Below are 18,295 nucleotides of genomic sequence, written 5' to 3'. Positions count from 1 at the left end.
TGTACCACGTTTTCTTTATCCAATCCACTGTTGATGGGCACCTAGGTCCATTCCATGTCTTTGTTATTGTGAATAGTAATGCCAGCTCTTTAATCCTTCTGTTCTCTCCCAAGTTGAAGTATTAAGAATTAATCTTGAGAATTAATGTTGCAGTTATTAAATGTTGTAATAAAGTATTAAAATAATGCTTCCAAAAATGTTCTGTAGGCTATAAAGAACAATATAAATATAAAACATTTTGAAAGCTAACATACTAGTCGGGCACAGTGGCTCACACCTGTTATCCCAGCACTTTGGAAGGTTGAGGTAGGAGGATCACTTGAGGCCAGGAGTTCAAGACCTGCCTGGGCAACACAGTGAGACCCGATCCCTACAAAATCCTCCCCCCAAAAAAATTAAACCAAAACAAAAACCACTGTATCCTTTTTCATCTACCATCCTATTTCCTAGCCTCCCTTCCACAGAAAACCTAAGGAACTGTCAAAACTTACTGTCTGCTTCCTCACTTCCCATTTGGTCCTCAAGTAGCTGCCACTTTCACTACTCCCTGAACACCATTCTCACCTGTTTCCACCAATGACCCCCTAATTGCTAAGTGCTCTGGGTCTTTGACTTTATTTTAAGCCCTCCGCAGTGTTGATCAATGTTGGCCACCTCTCTTTTTTAAAGCATAATATTTTCTTTAGATAGACTGTATTCTCTACATTTTTCTCCTACCTCCTTTGACCTCTTAAAAATTCCCCTACTCTCCATTTCAATCTTATTTGAAGGTTCCTCTTCCTCTTCCCATTCCTTCAATGTTGATTCTGACATTACTCTGCCGTAGGCTCATTTCTCTTCTCACTCTCCACCTCTGTATCCCAGTGAGTATCCCATCTACTCACTAAGTTGCCCCGAGAAGCAGTGCCCATGTCTGTCTCAGGCACTGTTGCATCCGTAGACCCTTGAACCTCTGCTTAGTGAAGGTCCCAAGGGTGACTAGCTGGTAAAGGTAAAGAGAACTATGGGTCCAGGGGAGCAAAGGGCAGATGCTCAGCTCAGGAATGACCTGTGCTTCTGCAGCAGCGGGCACCCAGTGTGTTGGCTACTAAATGAACCAAACAGAAAGAATTACAATCTGGGGAGCCCAAGTTCAGGGAGGCTTGCTGCAGCTTTGAGAAAAATGGGGTCATGGTGCTGGAAGGTCCAGGGCCCCCTCTGTATTAGTCCGTTCTTATGCTGCTAATGAAGACATACCTGAGACTGGGTAAGTCATAAAGGAAAGAGATTTAATTGACTCACAGTTAGCTGAACGGTGGGGAGGCCTCAGGAAACTTACAATCATGGTGGAAAGGGAAGCAAACATGTCCTTCTTCACATGGTGGCAGGGAGAAGAAGAATGAGCAAAAGCGGAAAAATCCCCTTATAAATAATCAGATCTCTTGAGAACTCACTTACTATCATGAGAACAGCATGAGGGTAACTGCCCTCATGATTAAATGACCTCCCACTTGGTCACTCCCACAACACATGGGGATTATGGTAACTACAATTCAAGATGAGATTTCAGTGAGGACACAGCCAAACCATATCAACCTCTATAGAGATCTGGGCCACTAAGACATCATTGCAGGATGGACAAGCATCACCTGTCAGCCTGCAGAAGACAGGCTTTCAACGGCAAGTCTCTGTGGCAATGAGATTTCAAGGCGGTCTGTCCAAACCTCCCCAGAGATTTTGCACAATTTAGCCTCTGGAGGGTAAAACTCAAGAGGAAGGTACTAGTCTTCCTATTCATAAAGCACATGAGCAATTATGTCATTCGTTGAAAAACACAAAAGAAACGAGATCTTATTTATACTTTAGTTGTGATGCCCAGTTCATAGCAGTCACCCTGGCTAAAATATCCTGATATTATATTTGTTTCTCAATAAACATAATACTTATTATATTTATTTCTCTGCACCCAGAAGCCTCAGCAGGAAAGGGAGCTAACAGAATATGCATTCTCAGTGACAGCCTTTAAAATGAGTAGCAAATTTACAACTTGCTTGTATTTCTCATCGAGGTGCTCTGGCAAATATGTGCTCCCTTGAGAGCCCTGAAGGCAGCCAACACTTTGACATGCTCAGTAAATAATGAGCAAGCCCCTTACAGAATGTCATGCCATGTGATGGCTCCAGACACGCTACTTGCTAGGACGTGATGGAAACAACTTGCCGAAAGACCAGAGGCATTCAGTCCTGCTTCTATGGAGCTCCTGGCATCAATGTCACTCCTGAGCCTGGCTGAGACTGGAGCTAAAAGTGAAAGCAGACATCCTTCCTTCAAGAAAATGATGGAGTGTAGATGCATCCGATAGTTGGCATTCACATAGTAACATCTCTCAGGTAGAAGGTTCCCTAGTCTGTCTCAGGGGGCGCACATCTTCTTGCCTTCCTATTCCACTTAAAAGGCAACCTTACACTCAGTCACCATCTTTGGGACCCCAACAAAATGGGCAACTCTTGCCTTTCCCTTTTCCATCTCTCCTCCTTTTCTCAAATTGCCCCTTCTCAACCAAATAATTTGGAGGAGCCACTGCTTAGCCCCTCACCAACAAAGCCTATGTCTAGACTTGCCCTGACACTCACATCCCACCCCCAACCCCACCTGTCTACACCAAATGTCATTGTCCACTTAGGTGAGTTTTCTCGGGAAATGAGTGCTTTGCTGTGCTCACTGGTTAATATGTGTATTTTTAATTTTTAAAACATCTCTCATAGGCCAGATGCAGTGGCTCACACTTGTAATCCCAGTATTTTGGGAGGCCAAGGTGGAAGAATTGCTTGAGGCCAGGAGTTTGAGACCAGCCTGGGCAACACAGCAAGATCCCATCTCTAAAAATAGAAAAAAAAAAATTAGCCAAGCCCAGTGGTAAACACCTGTAGTCCTAACTACTCAGGAGGCTGAGGCAGGAGGATTACTTGAACCCAGAAGTCCAAGACTGCAGTGAGCTATGATGGCACCACTGAACTCCAGCCTGGGTGACAGAGTGAGACTCTGTCTCAAACAAACAAACAAAAAAACTTTCACAGACATGTTTATACTAAAGTTTTGAGATATAAATCAGTGACCTACAAATGAGGGCTGAGTAGGTGGGAGGTAGAATAGAGTGACTCTAGGCCTCCTCAAGATGAACTGTGGTACTACAAAGATGGCTTCCTCTTTCCTCCACTGCTCAAACTCTCAAAAATCATATTGACTCACAAGTTAAAGTAACAATGTCTCATTCAAATTTGTTAAACATTAAACACAGACAGCCAACTATCTGCCTCCCAGATTATTCACAGGCAGTTCCAACTCAATACATCCTTATTTAAACTCATTTTCTACGTACTACCCTCCCCACCACACACATATAGACATGCACACTGTTACTAAAGTAACAATCTACTTCTCCTTCCCTTCAGACCTTCTCCCCACTCCTAAATGCCATTTGAAGAAAGATGAAAGAGAAAGACAACTCAAGATGAGGAAACACCCCTCTGAGTAAATCTGTACTTTGAAACAGGAAATATTTATTTTATAAAGATTATTTTTACTACAAGAGGCTGGGTTACCTTTAAATGAGTTGCACTTTTTTTTTCCAATCAGGAATGAAGGGTACAGAACAGAAAAGGTCAATTATAAGAAACTTTCAATTTTCCCCTTCTATTACATGTTAATTTTCCACCTTATTTCAGAAAGAATTTTTTAAATGTAAAATACAGGGTAACAGACATTAAAAGTGGGGAGAATAGAAGAAAGAAAACACAGAGAGTAACACAAATGGACACAAATGGAGAGTGCTGATGACAGTGTGCATTTCATAATGAATTATTCACTTACAACTCCTGAGCTACAACGTAGGTTTATGTTTCCCAGCAGCTAATGATAAAAGTGTCCATGACATGAAAAACAAACCACTGCTTAGGAGAAGTGTGGCTTTCTCTTCAGGAAGTGGGAGGGTTCCTTCTAAGTAGGACAACGTTCTTATAACAGACTCATAACAATTTACATAGGACCATGTCTTACAGCAGCCTACTTCTTCTAGTACCCTCCTTTGCACCAAAACACCCTTCAGAAGAAGCGATCTTTTTAGGAGACCACTACAGTATAATGCAAACCTTCAGGCTCCAACTTCAGGCTCCCTTGTTCCAGGAGGTGAACTTTAGAATATCCTGTGAAATTTATGGACTTGGCATACATTGATTAGCTGAGTTGATCAATACTGTTCAATACCCCAAACAAACACTGAGTAATTAATAGTAAATACCACCTGGCAAGAGGCAAGAGCATAGCAGTCAATTACACCCATCTTCCATTGCGGATGAGCTGAGAGTTTCATTGTTATCTTTTTGTAGATCACTAAAAATGGGACACCACGCTCCCAAAGTTCTGGTAAAACAGTATGAACACAGATAGATTTTTAAATAAGTGGAACCAGGTGACCGCTTCAGGAAACCAATCACAACAAAAGAATGTTTCATTCTGAGAAGGACTGCTTCCTCCTGTGCCCTCCAAAGTCAATGACTTGGAAATATGACTCAAGGAAAAAAATTAGGATACTTTTTGGCAAGGACGTCATCTATGAACCAGATTTTAAAAAGGAATAATACTCATCAAATAGAATAGCTTTAATTTTACATTTTTCTGATAATATTTAACTAATAGTTCCTTTGCTGTGGTAATCACAGTTATTCCATTTTTCCTCCCTCTGGGCAAATAACAGGATTACACTTTCCTGTCCTCTTGGAAGTTAGGCATGATGGTGTGACTTACTTTAGTCAATGAAATGAGAGGCAAACAATATGTCACCCCCAAATGGAAGATTTAAAAGCCAGTGTACAATTCTACGCAATCTCTTTTCCTCCCTTGGCAATCATTAAGATATAGAGGCGGAACTTTCTTTGGTCAAGGTCTCTGTATCAGGTCATGCAGAGAAGGCTTTCAACAACTACCCTATTCTGCCTCTCTATCGCACCTGCACCGGGCTACGTATTCACACAGCACACTGCTTCCTACTTGGCAGCCTTTGTATCCATTACACTGCCAGCCTGGAATGCCTTTTCCTCTCCTATTCCTTCAAAATCCACATAGATAACTCCTGCTTCTAGGACACAACTCCAGCCACCTCTTCCAGAAGGCATTCCTGAATCCTCATCCCATCCTTGACTGGCATTCGAGACACATTTTTTTTAAAACCTTAACTCCTTTTTTTATTTTGTATTTTATTTTTAATTTCCTGGGGGGTGGTTACATAGTAGGTGTTTATATTTATAGGGTACATGGCTGCACACTGATTTAGTGTTGCTTATCAGCTTGAAATGATCTCTCCCTCATCGGGTTTGGAGCTCTCTGAAGCAGAGACTGGCCTATTCAGAATCTTGGAATTCTCAGCTCCCAACTCAATACCTAGCATGTAATATGTGCTCAATAAATGTCTACTGGGTGAATAAATGACTGCCTTAATGAATGAGTGAATGAAAATGACTTTGTATTGTGAGAAAGGAGAGAAGTCTTGTCTCTAAGGGCCATGTAAGTATGAATATTAGATGTAAGTCTTTTTTTTTCTTCTTATGTCCAAGTTTACTACCCTTTTCAGAAAAGAAACTTCACTATGGGAAATTCATTGTTTAGGCTCTCTAAGTTTTGCATATTAACCTGAGTAAATTCTAGTGACAGCCCTGGAGCCTGTTTCAGTGTGGTGACATTAGGCAAACCCACTGAACACTCTATTTCTTCATCTGTTCAGTAGGAAAACAGATCCATGTATCTCTCTGACTCTAAGTGCCTCCCTCTACTGAAAAACAGCCCCAGATAACATTTTGAATTACAGGCACAAAGTAGTTGGTCAAGTAGCCTTTGAAATGGAGCCAAGGAACAAAATCCCAGAATAAATATCTGAAGTAGTGATGACATGTACTTCATGCCTCCAACCTAATGATAAAAATTAGGCTGGCTTTTCTCATAAAAAAACTAGTATACCAGCATTCTCCCCTCTGCTTGCAAAGGTCAAGGTTCAGGGTGTGAACAGTGTCTCTCCCATTATATTAATGTGTTCAGACACTGAAATGGCATTTTGAGCTGGTTTATAAAGAAATAGAAAAAGGTCAGGAATTCGTTATCTTCATTATTGCCCCGTTTATACAACAAACAACCATGGGCGCTCTTCCCTATTCAAGTTGCTTAGTGACAAGAGCATCACCTTCTCTCTTTCAATAAAATATATTAAAAAGCAACCTTTTTAGGTCAAACTTTCTCAATGTCTCAAGAAATGAGAAACCACTTGCAAAACAATTGAAGATCTTTCTAAGGTTAACATGAACTTTATTTTTGCTGATAGATCTTTTGTGAGGGAGGATGGGGGCTATTGCACATTTCATATTCTTAGGATAAATATGGGTGTGCAAATAAGCTCTGGTCGTAGACACCTGCTTGGCTGCAGTCATCTTTGGGAGGCTAAGTAAAGGACAAAAGAAATGTTAGACTTTCTCTCAAGACGAAATGCTGCATTCTGAATTAGCCCAGTGGAGAAATCCAGCTGGAAGGAGTACCACAGTGTTACAGGTATTCCTGATGCATCACTATCAGGAAACAAATGCCAATATAGACCATATCCTTGCAAGAATGAGCTCATTGTCACACTGGGATGCCCTCCAAGAGAGCAAGATTGAAAACTCCCAGGCACCATTCTTCTCCAGCAAGATGTTAAGAGGAAGAATAATGCTACCTGGCACGGAGGGAAAATATGATGCTTATTCACAATGACAAGGGAATCAGCTAGTGGTTCACAATTTTTCTGAATCATTATTTTACAGATGAGCTTACAGAGATTCTAAGCAGTCCCAGAATCTGACACAGCGGGACTGGAGTCTGATTCATGGGCTGGCCTAGCCATGCATATGTTCAGAAGGACAATCAGACCCTACAGCCTAGAAAAGCCAGGAGCAACTGTGTGGTTCCTTGCCCAACCCTTTTTTAAATTTTTACTTTTTGAGACAGGGCCTTGCACTGTCACCTGGGCTGGAGTATGGTGGCACAATCATGGCTCACTGCAGCCTTGAACTCCTTGGGCTCAAGTGATCCTCCTGCCTCAGCTTCCTGAATAGCTGGGACTACAGGTGTGCACTACCATACCTGGCTAATATTTTAATTTTTGGCAGAGTTGGGGTCTTAGTCTGTTGCCCCAGCTGATCTCAAGCTCCTGGCCTCAAGTGATCCTCCAGCTTCGGCTTCCCAAAGGGCTGGGTTTACAAGTATGAGCCACCATGCCTAGCCCTCACCCCTTCTGATAGTGGTTCAACAATGTGAAGAAGCCAATTGCCAGATGCCTTTGAAGAAAGGAAAGAACGTGCGGTTTCTAGAACATGCACTTTCAGAATATTTCACTAGATCTCTTAGTTTATGGTATCCCATGGTGAGAGGCTGAGATTCAAAATATGGCTAATAGCAGAGAAAAACAAGAGCAGTGAGACGGGGGAGGGCGTGGGCTTCATTTTTATTCAGACATCTACTTGTTGTCTTAACTCCTCCCAGAAAAGTCTGCACCCAGAGATGGGCTCTCCCTTACAGACCCCCAGCACTGAGGAAATAGTTTGCACTGAGTTGGTCATGGTGTAGATAACTTGGCTTTCATTAGGGCCCAGGAGTGAATAAGGATCGGCAACTCTGCCTGCTTAGTTCACAAACTACACCTCTCTCGCCTCTCTCAGCACCACCAGCTGCCCTATAGCAATCATTTAAAAGCCAATCAGAATCTACCCTGCAGCTACCTTTTATCCCCTTGGCTGTTAATTCCCCAGGCTGTCTCCAGCAAATAACCTCAGCTCACCAGTTTATCCTACGTGGGTAGCGAGTAGCATTCAGTGTTGAACGTCCACATAGGAAAGCTTATGAAAACACACACAACAATGCGCACATCCGTAACTGATGTATAGTGGATCATGGTCCATTACATAGAATTCCCACTTAGGTTTTCCACGTTAAAATCTTGGGGAAGCAGGGCCGGTGGTTCACGCTTATAATCCCAGCAATTTGGGAGGCTGAGATGGGAGGATCGCTTAAAACTAGGAGTTCAAGACCAGCCTGTGCAAGGTAATGAGACCTTGTCGCTGCAAAAAATAAAAAATCAGTTGGTCATGGTAGAGTGTGCCTGTAGTCCCAGCTACTCAGAGGCTGAGGCAGGAGGATTGCCATTGCACTCCAGCCTGCATGACCCTGTCTCAAAAAAGAAAAAAAACACAAAAGTCTTGGGGAGATAGTGGCGGTGCAAAAGTCATTTGCAAAAGAACATTTTTTTCATTCAGAATCTCTCAAGCCTATCAGAATTTGCCTGCTTTTGCAAGAAAAAGATTCATTTTGCTCAGATTCACCTCATTGTTAAATAAATCTTCTCTTTTCTTTCTTTCTTATTCTAAAGTGGCCCCAATCTCCTCTTTCTCCCTGATCTGTTTTTAAGAAGTAGATCATCAACCTAACAGCCACATTTGAAATGCATCCATAAGGTATGAAGGGAGCATTCAGAAATATAAATTCTCTAAATAAAAGTGTCAAGCTCCCAGTAAAATAAGATGGATTTATTTTTCTTTTGTATATCTACAGCGTAATTTGTTTCCACCATTTGAAGTCTTGTTCAGAATACCAGATTCAAGGTTTCTTCCTAGCAGAAAACATTAGCCTAATTCCTCCACTTAAAATGATTTAACTTCCCTACAGATGTCCTAAGCAGGCTTGGGGTATGTTCAGAGGCCCTCAGCAAATTAGCTATAGTCATGTCCTGAGATGAGTAGACCCTTTGAATGCTTAAAGCAGATTATTTAAGAGAAAGAAGGGAAGCAGACCAGCACTAGAATAATAATGTTTAAAACCCTCTCCAGTCATTTGTAATGCAGCAAAATCTTCATTTAAAGAATGCTTTATTGTTTCACAGATGCAGATATACCAAAGGTCATATTGTGTCTCCAAAAACAACTGTCTGCAGTAAAGGCTAAATGTAATGCACTTTGGCCATGAGGTATATGTTAATGCCATCTCTCAGATTCTGTTCAAAAGAGATCCCATTTATTCAAATTCAATAGCAGGGTCTGGTGCCCTGGGCCTCCATTCACAAGCTGGAAGGAATACGGGTCCTTCCATTTTTTTTCTTTTAAGTTATCAGAAGATGATCATACTATGTAATCAACAAGCTATTGAAAGAAGCCAAGCATTTCTGTAAATTAAGTTTAATGCTGCAATCAAATAAAACTTACAGTGGTATTTTAGGGTACATACTTCATGAGTGTATATCACAGTAATTAAGGATAAAACTGGTGAGTTTATGCAAATGAATTTAATTAGTATCACGTTTATGTAAGAATTGGGTTTGGCTGCTGGTGACAAAGAATCCAAAACAAAAGAGATATAAAAAGGATAGATATTTATTTCTCTCACACATAAAAGGATTCTGGTGAGAAGATTTAACTCTCCTCCCAGGCACAGAGAAATGGTGGTTTCTAAGTTTCCGAAATCCATCCACATCTGTTAAGAGGAAAATTTGAACACAGCACGGGACTCACTGAGTAGAGTGACCAACTGACCTGGTTTGCCTGGGACTGTCCCATTTTAGCACTGAGAGGCTGCATCCAGGGAAAATCCTCAGACTGGGGGACTGTCACCCCACCACCAAGGGCCTCCCCACAGTCAAGGGAACAAGACACATCTGGCAGGGTGTCTTCGCTTAAGGTCCGCCTGTCCTGGTCCACACCTGATGTTAGCTCTTGTCAACTCAGCTAGACCCTGCATCTCGCCGTGCCTCCTCCACCACCTACTCAACAAATACTTGTTAAACACCCATTTTATCCAGGTCCAGGTCCACCTCACACTGCACCATCTTCCTAATGGAATTTGGTTCACCAGGGACACGAGATGCCATCTCCTATGCATAATGTCCTTTTCCTCTTTCCTCCATGGGAATTCAGGTCACCAGGAACTGAAAAGGAGAAAGAGACCATGAGAACTCTATCTGAACAACAGAAGGCAAAACCCAAAGTCCTCAACTGTCATAATATTTGAAAACTATTGTGGATGAATAAGAAGTGACTTTAAAAGATTTCCACAATATATTGTTAAGTGGGAAAAAAATCAATTTATAGAATAACAGGAGCAGTATGATCCCAGTCTACAAAAATATTTATGTATGTATGTATGTATTTTAAAAGCATATTGATAGAAAGATAGACTGTTGCCTCTGAGTTTTGGACCAAGGGAGGAGCAGCTGTGATGGGGAGGAGGAGTCCCATTCAAAAGCCCCTGTGGTAAGATGCCACCTTACCCCCATCACAATGGCCATTATTTAAAAGTCAAAAAATAATAGATGTTGGCACAGATTTGATGAAAAGGGAAAGCGAATACAATGTTAGTGGGAATGTAAATTAGTACAACCTCTGTGGAAAACGGTCTGGAGATTTCTCAAAGAGCAAAAAGTATATCTACCATTCAATCCAGCAATCCCATTACTGGACATCTACTCAAAGAAAGATAAATCATTATATTAAAAAGACACCTGCATGCAAATGTCTATTGCAGCACAATTCACAATTGCAAAGATGTGGAATCACCTAAGTGCCCATAAACTGATGAGTGCACAAAGAAAATGTGGTGTGTACACACACACACACTGTATTAGTCAGTTCTCATGCTGCTAATAAAGACATACCTGAGACTGGGTAATTTATAGAGGAAAGAGGTTTAATTGACTCACAGTTCCACATGGCTGGGGAGGCCTCACAATCATGGCAGAAGGCAAAAGAGAAGCAAAGTCACATCTTGCATGGCGGCAGGCAAGAAGATATGTGCAGGGGAACCCCCCTTCATAAAGCCATCAGATCTTGTGAGACTTATTCACAGCCACGAGAACAGCATGGGAAAGACCCGCCCCCATGATTAAATTGCCTCCCAATGGGACCTTCCCATGACACGTGGGAATTATGGGAGCTACAATTCAAGATGATATTTGAGTGGGGACACAGCCAAACCATATCACATACACACACACACACACCATGGAATACTACTCAGCCATTTAAAAAAAAGAGGAAAATAATGTCTTTTGCAGAAACTTGGATGGATCTGGAGGCCATCATCCTAAGTGAGGCAACTCAGGAATGGAAAACCAAATACCACATGCTCTCACTTACACATGGGAGCTAACCTTTGGGTACACAGGGGCATACAGAGATATAATGGGCTTTGGAGACTCAGAAGGGGGAAGTGTGAGAGGGGGATAAGGGATGAAAATTATGTACAATGTTCACTGTTCGGGTGATGGGTACACTGAAAGCCCAGACTCCACCACCATACAATGCGTTCATGTAATCAAAAACCACCTTTACTCCTAAAGCTATTGAAATAAAGCAAAAAAATTTTAACAATTCAATTTTGATAAGATTAAAAAGCAAAACAAAAAGCTATTGAGAAGGCAGAATGGAAGGACTTGGTGGATTTGATGTAGAGACTAAGGAAGAAGGAGCAGTCAGACGTTGGGCAGCCTGGGTGGATGGAGAACAGAGGTACAGTTAAGAAAAGCAAGGATTGAGAGGGAGGTGGAAGGGGGCAGGAGAGCGATGGCTTTCCTTTGAAACATGTGGGACTTTAGAAGGCTGTGGGCCTTTTGGGTCAAGATCTCCAATGTACAATCAGGAATACAGAACTGGAGCTCAGAGGAGAGGGAGTTCTGGAAATGCAGATTTTAAAATCAGTCACCTGGCTGGGTGCAGTGGCTCACGCCTGTAATCCCAACACTTTGGGAAGCCAAGGTGGGTGGATCACCCGAGGTCAGGAGTTCAAGGACAGCCTGACCAACATGGCGAAACCCTGTCTCCACTAAAAATAAAAAATTAGCCTGGCGTGGTGGCACATACCTGTAATTCCAGCTACTTGGGAGGCTGAGGCAGGAGAATCACTTGAACCTGGGAAGCAGAGGTTGGAATAAGCCAAGATCACACCACTGCACTCCAGCCTGCGCGACAGAGCAAGACTCCATCTCAAAAAATAAAAATAAATAAATAAAAACAAAATCACTCACCTCAACCTAAGAGTCAAAGCCCCAGGAACACATGAAAAACACCAGCCAAACAGGCATAATGGCTCACACCTGCAATCCCAGCACTTAGGGAGGCTGAGGCAGGAGGATCACTGGAGCCCAGGAGTTTGAGACCAGCCTGGGCAATGTAGTGAGACCCTGTCTTTACAAAAAAAAAAATTAAAAATCACCCAGGCATGGTGGCGTGTGCCTGTAGTCCCAGCTACTTGGGAGGTGGAGGTGGAAGGATTGCTTGAGGACAGAAGTTCAAGACTAGCCTGGGTGACATAGGGAGACCTCATCTCCAAAAACAAACAAACAAACACAACAAACAGCAGCTAGACTATCAAAAAGAGGAGAAGAAAGTAAAAGGCAGAAGGTTGAGAAACACCTACCCCTGAGGCATCCCTCAGAGGAAGAAGAGGAGACAGAAATTAGGAACATTTAGGGCAGGAGCACGGAGACACTCCAGCAGACGGGGCCAAATAAATGAAAAATGGACAAGGAAGGAAGGAGAAGGAAAGCTCCACGTGACTGAGTCTGTCCTAGGCTGGCCTCTCACTCTCTGGGCTCTGACGGTTTACAGTGACTGATGAGGGCTCTCATGGGTTCTCTAGAGATACCCTATGTGGGTGATGTTTTACCTTCGGTAAAGACAAGCCTGGGGCATTCCCTTCCTTGTCCTCTCTTCTCTCCTCTAATCTCACAGAGATAGAAAACCAGAGTGTCGGGGGATGTGGCTGGCAAATCAAAGCTCAAGTTGGAGAAAATCAAAGTCAACCACTCCCCTCCCTCTCAGCACCTACAATGGTAGGGAAAAGGGTATAGCTATAACCTTGAATGAAGTGGCAAGTTTTGGTGATGTCTCCAAATGAGACATTAATTACTGATTAGAAGACTTCTCATTCCCTGAAGGTGACCATAAAAGTCATCGTGATCCAGGAGCAAGAAACTAATTAGCTCCACAGAACAAAGGAGCGATAGGAGACAAAAATAAAATGGCTTAATAATTACACCCTGAAGCCATACTTGTTCAACATCGTGATTATAAAAGAATAAAGGTATTGGGACCACTGCTTTTCTCATGGGTAGCAGGATGTTGAACAGGACTTTTCCTGTTGTCTGGGAATTGTGGCCAAAAACCCAAGGTTGAAAACAGTAATACTAACAGCCCCTGAAGATAATTGACTTGGATGGAAGCCAGAGACTTCTCCAAGGCTATTTGACCCTGCTACAATCAATCCACCATTTGCCCCCAGATCATATTTGCAAAAAACTAGTTGGAATTGGGAGTTGTTGACTTAGATGAAAGGTGCTGGGGCCTTTTCTCTCTCTTCTCCACTAGCAGGTGAAGGGGCAATGTACTCTTCAGTTTCTATTGCTTTCTAACAATTGGCACCAACTTAGTGGCTTAAAACAACATGAATTCACCAGCTCACGGCTCGGTAGCTAAGAAGTCCAGGCACCATGTAGCTGGGTTCTCGTTCAGGGTGCCACAAGGCTGGAACCAAGCTGTTGGCTGGCTGGGTTCACACCTGATGTTCCAAGTCCTCTTCCAGCTTCATGTGGTTATTGGCAGAACTCAGTTCCTTGTAGCTATAGGACTGAGGTTTCCACTTCCTTGCTGACTGTCAGTCAGGGGCTGCTCTTAGAGGGCACCCACATTCCTCACCACATGACCCCTCCATCTTCAAAGCCAGCAAAGCTCCCAGGTTGAATGATTCTCATGCTTCAAATCCCTTTCCAGGAAGAGCCCAGCCCCTTTTTAGCACTTTCCTGATTAGGTCAGACCCACCCTCCATAATATCCGTTTCTTTCTTTCTTTCTTTCTTTCTTTCTTTCTTTCTTTCTTTCTTTTTTTTTTTTTTTTGAGACAGAGTCTCACTGTTTCACCAGGCTGGAGTGCAGTGAGGTGATCTCGGCTGACTGCAATCTCCACCTCCCAAGTTCAAGCGATTCCCTTGCCTCAGTCTCCCGAATAGCTAGGACTACAGGTGCGTGCCACCATGCCCAGCTAATTTTTGTATTTTTAGTAGAGATGGTGTTTCACCTTGTTGGCCAGGATGGTCTCGATCTCTTGACATTATGATCCACCCACCTCAGCCTTCTAAAGTTCTGGGATTACAGGCATGAGTCACCATGCCCGACCAATAATATCCCTTTATTAAAGTCGACAGTGCCATATGTCAGGGACCTATTGCAGGAGCTGAGTCCATCATAATTGTAATCTTGGGGATTATGCAAGGTGTCCACATCAGGGGCAGGCATCTTGGGGCTGGATTACAATTCTGCCTGACATGGGTACGCCCTCCCAAAAGCCACATACAGGGGGGCTCCAAAGGATCATTTGTGAAGGATAGGGGTGAAGGCAAGACTCGCTGGCAGGCAGTGTTCAGGTGGACAGCCTCTGTTGCAGCAGACCTGCTCCTCTGCTCTTCATGGAGAACAGAGGGCAGCAGTAACGAGGTCTACACCCCATCCCACGGCATGGCCAGGAGGTGAGAGCTGCCCTGGACATTGCAGAATGGGGAAAGCTCTGACCAGGCTTCCCAGGACAATACCCAAGCCACACTTGCTGTGAGCATGCCAGGGGGCATGGGGGCTGAGGGGTGCAGCCAGAAACATCAAGCCAGATGAGCTCCCCACATCAGCAAACTATACATGGGGAGGCAAGCACATCACCCTCCAAAGCACCCACCTGTGACCCACCTGGAGAGTCAGGTTTCTGATGCCTCCATCTACAGACATCAATAGCCAGGAAAGGCCGGGAGCAGTGGCTCAAGCCTGTAATCCCAGCACTTTGAGAGGCCTAGGTGAGCGGAACACTTGAGGTCAGGAGTTCAAGACCAGCCTGGTCAACATGGCGAATCCCCGTCTCTACTAAAAATACAATAATTAGCCGGGCATGGTGGCAGGTGTCTGTAGTCCCAGCTACTTGGGAGGCTAAGGCAGGAGAATTGCTTGAACCCGGGAAGTGGAGGTTGCAGTGAACCGAGATTGCCCCACTGCACTACAGCCTGGGCGACAAAGTGAGACTCCATCGAAAAAAAAAAAACAGCCGAGAGAGCTCCAACAACAGCAGCTAAATAAAAGCATTTGTCCCTTTTCTCTAATCACTTTGTTTCATGTCAACTACACAGCGGCTATAAGCAGAAGGTGAAAGAAATAAAAAAGCCAACCACTCCTCTCTCCTCTAGACAAGACTCTCCGTGCCTGGCAGCTCTTGGAGAAGGACATGAGCACTAATCTGACAAGAAATTTAAGTTTTGATCTGGACCCGACTGCATTTTATTTTATTTTTTTGAGACAGGCTCCCTCTGTCACCCAGGCTGGAGTGCAGTGGTGCAATCATAGCTCACTGCAGCCTCAAACTCCTGGTCTCAAGCAATCCTCCTACCTCAGCCTCTTGAATGGCTGGGACTACAGGCACGAGCCACCACGCCTGGTCCCCAACCGCATTATAACCGAGAAGCTGTGGGACCTATCATTAAGAGAAATGAAATGGAGATTCAACAGAACATATTGTAAGGTTGCATTTGGAGGAAAAATAAATACTTCTTGTGTGTTTCTCACTAAATTCATACCGTTTAATAAACCAATTACATTTACAAACATGCTGAACTCTCAACAGAGTGGCCTGAACTCTTGGGAGTAGACACAGTTCCAACTACCACAAAGAGTGGAAAAAAATTCAGAGTGGCCTTTCAACCAGAGCCCAGACACTGGAGTCTCAAAAATGTGTGCAAATGTACCGGGCACAGTGGCTCATGCCTATAATCCCAGCATTTTGGGAGGCCGAGGTAGGCGGATCACTTGAGGTCAGGAGTTCAAGACTAGCCTGGCCAACATGGTGAAACCCTGTCTCTACTAAAAATACAAAAATTAGTTGGGCGTGGTGGCTCGAGCCTATAATCCCAGCTACTAGGGAGGCTCAGACAGGAGAATCACTTGAACCTGAGAGGTGGAGGTTGCAGTGAGCCGAGATCATGCCACTGCACTCCAGCCTGGGCAACAGAGCAAGACTCCATCTCAAAAAAAAAAATTGTGCAAAAGTGTGTGTGCACATCCATGAGTGTGTGTGAGACAGGGTGTGTTTGCATGTGAGCATGTGTGTGCAGAGTGAATATCAGGGTATCCACATGAGTGTGTGTGTGTATGAGGAACACATGAGATTGAACGTGTGTAATTGTATGTCTCCAGTGACAGCACAGAGGAAGAGATGGTCCAAGACCAAAGAGGAAAGAAATGGCATAAGATGGGACAGTGTTCTATGATCTCTAACTGGCCAAAGAAAAATGAGAAACAAATTTAAAAGAAGACAGGTAAGTAAAGTAAGTTTAGCTGTAATTTGGATTCTCATTTAGGAACCAGGGTCTTAATCTAGAGGGAGAAGAAACTCAACATAATGTACTGTAATGGGGGTTTCCAGACTTGCTAACTTTATTCTCTCCCAAGCCATTTGTCTCTCTGTTAGTTTAATAATTTTCCACAGCTGCTGTGTAATATAACTACTGATGTACTACTGAGCCAATTTCTCCCAGCCAGTCCTACTGCCAGAGAAACTAATGGGAGGAGACAGCGCCAGGGTCTACCCTGCAAACCTGCAAGGGCTTGCAAATTGGGTCACAGTTTGCTCGTTGCTGAAGGGAACAGCACGCACAGGCTGCCATCTCCATTTAATTTTTTTCTTTGTCTTGCAAACAGCAATATCTTTCTTTTGGAATTCTGAAGAAATCGATTGCTTTCATATTTCCCTGGCTCTTTAAGGAACAAAAAGCAAGTCCTGAAAAGTAAAGACATTCCTTTTAGGTCCAACTCACAGAAATTGTGGTGCAACAGCAGTGTTCGATTCCAGAAAGAGCAGGGATTCTATTTCTGTCAGTCTTATGTCTCCCTGAAACCATTTTACTATTATTTTGTGTCCTCTGTTTTCCCAGTTGGATGACTTAAACACCACCCCTGAGAGGCAGCTGTTTCCAGAATATTGCACAATTTATTGAGTTCATGAGAATTGTGATCGTTGGCAGCACCGAACTTCACGGAGGGAATCATAGGCACTTTAATTCCAATTTGTTGACTTATGGAGGAAGCAGTTTCTCCCAGTGGTGTCCCTTCATCCAGGAATAAGAGCCATCAAAGTGTCACAGACTTAGAGCCGGAAGGGCTCTCCGCTAGTGTTTCTGCCAGTCCTCTTGGTTTTACACATGAGGAAACTGAGACCCAGAGAAGTTACCCAGTAGCAGGTCTGCAAGTCACCCAGTAGCAGATCTGCAAGGACCTCTTAGCAATCCTGACTCCAAGTGTAATGCTCTTGCATTAGCTCTGTGCTGCCTCCTAGATGTTGGTCTTCTTAACATTGATAGCACATTTGCTCAAATGTTTGCTAATATGGTTTGGCTGTGTCCTCACCCAAATCTCATCTTGAATTGTAGTTCCCATAATCCCCACGTGTCGTGGCAGGGACCCAGTGGGAGGTAATTTAATCATGGGTGTGGTTACCCTCATGCTGTTCTCATGATAGGGAGTGAAGTCTCACGGGATCTGATGGTTTTATAAACAAGAGTTCTCCTGCACAAGCTCTGTTGCCTGCTGCCATGTAAGAAGTCCCTTTGCTCTTCCTTCATCTTCTGCCATGATTGTGAGGCCTCCCCAGCCATAAGGAACCATGAGTTCATTAAACCTCCTTTGTTTATAAATTACACAGTCTCCAGTATGTCTTTATTAGTAGCGTGAGAACAGACTAATACATTTGCCCTGCAAAACTTCCTTATTCTTAAGCAAAGTGATTTCCAAATTTTCTTCATTAGACACATAATTTAGAACTACGATTAACTAAACACTAACTGGGTGTCAATTACTGTACTATTTCCTGCACATGGACACATTTATGGTGAAAGTACTGTACCAAGTATAATTTTCCTAGAAGCTATAAAATGTAGGGTATCAGTGAATGGAAAAAATAGAACATTAATTAATAAAAGAAATCCACTACAGAGAATCTTTTCCCCCTAAATATAACCATAGAGACTAGGCTGGTCATTATTTGCAGTTCACAAAAGAAAGAGGCTACAGAAATATTCACAACTATTGAACGAGGTAGCTGGCAAGTGTATTTGGTGTAGGTGCATAAATTTGTGTGCCGGGGGTGTGTCATAAAAGAATAAAGTCTGGGTTCAGCTGGGTGATGGCAGGAAAAACAGGATCCCAGAAGGAGGCTGGAAGAGTTGGGAACAG

The 18,295-nt window shown here is 43.3% G+C and overlaps 1 long non-coding RNA gene across 1 annotated transcript in view; it reads left to right on the top strand.

Moving 5' to 3' along the window:
- LOC129136273 (uncharacterized) overlaps positions 1–17,219 on the top strand; it is a 42,688-nt gene extending 25,469 nt beyond the window's left edge. Inside the window, exons 2-3 of the long non-coding RNA XR_008537767.2 lie at positions 16,262–16,383; positions 16,999–17,219. This is a non-coding gene — a long non-coding RNA (uncharacterized LOC129136273). The remainder of the gene's footprint in view (positions 1–16,261; positions 16,384–16,998) is intronic.
- Positions 17,220–18,295: the final 1,076 nt, after the last annotated feature.

Source organism: Pan troglodytes, chromosome 8 (assembly GCF_028858775.2).
Source record: "Pan troglodytes isolate AG18354 chromosome 8, NHGRI_mPanTro3-v2.0_pri, whole genome shotgun sequence".
Taxonomy (NCBI): Eukaryota; Metazoa; Chordata; class Mammalia; order Primates; family Hominidae; genus Pan; species Pan troglodytes.
The sequence above is the reverse complement of the archived record's forward strand: the minus strand, read 5'-3'. Positions and strand labels throughout refer to the sequence as shown.